This window comes from Echinops telfairi, unplaced genomic scaffold, assembly GCF_000313985.2.
Source record: "Echinops telfairi isolate 266 unplaced genomic scaffold, ASM31398v2 ScPeMD7_2573;HRSCAF=3158, whole genome shotgun sequence".
Lineage (NCBI taxonomy): Eukaryota > Metazoa > Chordata > Mammalia > Afrosoricida > Tenrecidae > Echinops > Echinops telfairi.
The window spans coordinates 15,922,202-15,923,992 of NW_022106471.1; positions in this window are offsets into that span (position 1 = coordinate 15,922,202).

Here is a 1,791-nt window from a genome sequence, read left to right on the forward strand (position 1 = left end):
AATTACCACATGAGCCAAGACCCAAATGCAAATGTGTCCATTCTTCTTTGGTGTCCCTTTTTCGCTGTTCACCTTTTGCAGGTGTGTGAGGTGATTGAAAGTACTGTGGCTTAGATCAGTGTACCTTAGCACTCGGAGTGCTGTGTTTGCTTTTTAACGCCGGAAAGAAATCTTTTACCAATGCTAGACCATTCGACTTCTTAACTGCTGCCTCCACGGCCATGAATTGTTGATGCAAGAAGAATGAAATCCTTAACAATGTCACTTTCACCGTTGTTTCTAAAGATGCAGTTACTGGCCTAGTTGCAAACATTTTTCAAATGAATTTTTTTTTTATTGTGAATTAGCTGAGGGGGCTAGCTACATTTCAGACCATCAACTCTACATTCAAGAGTTCAAACCACTCAAAAACTCCCCATCTTATGCCACCCCCGCCCCGAGATTTCTCTTCTCCCTCTGATGTATCTCTAGCCTCCCTTTCATCCAAGTCCACACCTGCCAAACCTCTCATCCGTAGCTCCATCTTCCCACTTTGCCCTCCACTGCTGGGAAACCTCTAAAGTCTGTCCACCTGGTATACAAGTCTGTGGCTTGGTTTTTACCCTTATTGTAGAGGTGTCCTTGTATAGTTGACTACCTTCCCTCAGAACATTGCTCTCCGGGTCCATCTATGTCATGAGGTGCTTGGTTTCATCACTGATTTTTAGAGATACATGGTATCCCATTGTGTGTAAGTGCAAGTTCCTTTGCTCGTTCTCCTACTGATGATCATTGGGGTCACTGTCAACTTCTTACTATTGTAAGCAGCGCTGCGATGAGCATGGAATGAACATGTCACTTGACTATCTACCAAGCAGAGTACTGCTGCCTCGTATGAAATTTCCATTCCCAGTTGCTTGAAGTAGCACCATGTTTCTTTCCACAATGGTTGTACATATTTACCAACCCTCCAGCAATATAGGAGAATTTCAAGCTCTCTCAGCATATCCAGCATTTGTTATTTTCTGTTTTTATTTTATATGTGAGTGTGTGTATAATATACATATGTAATTGGGCTGTCATTTTCAGTATAATCTGATATCTCATCATTTGTTTCCTTGAATCTTGTGGATGGCTAATGACTAAGAGCATTTATTCGTGCATTTGTTAGCCATTGGAATGTCATTTTGGTGAATTATTCATATCCTTTTCCCTCTCTTAATTGGATCATTTACTTTTTTCCTTATTGACGTATTTTGGATTTCTATAGATTGTAGAGACTAATCCCTTGTCTTTTGTGTCATTACTACAGATTTTTGCCCAGTCTGTGCATTCTCTTTTTACTACTTTGAAGAAGGCTTTTGATGTACATACGCATCTTATTTTAAGCAGGTCTCCTTCACCTATTTTGTCCTCTACTGTGTGCTCCTCTTATGTTTGACAGTATGTTTATGTCCTGTCTTGGGGCCCTCAAGCCTGTCCCTATTTTCTCATTGATGATCTCTACAGCTCTGGATTTTACATTGAAGTCTTTGCTCCATCCTGAGTTCATTTTCGAACATGAGGTGATGTGTGGGCCCTGTTTCATTCTTCCGTAGATGGAGATCCAATTTTCCCAGCACCTTTTGCTGAAAAGACTGTCTCTTTCCCAATTCATGTTTTCTGGTTTTGTTTCTGTTTTTTCCCTCTGTCAAACATCATTTGTCCGAAGGTGGATTAATTTATGTCTCAGTGTTCTATTCTGTACTGAGTTAGTTAGTTTATTGTGCCAACCTGGCCGATAAACACACGTGGGGTTAATTGAAGGGTGGC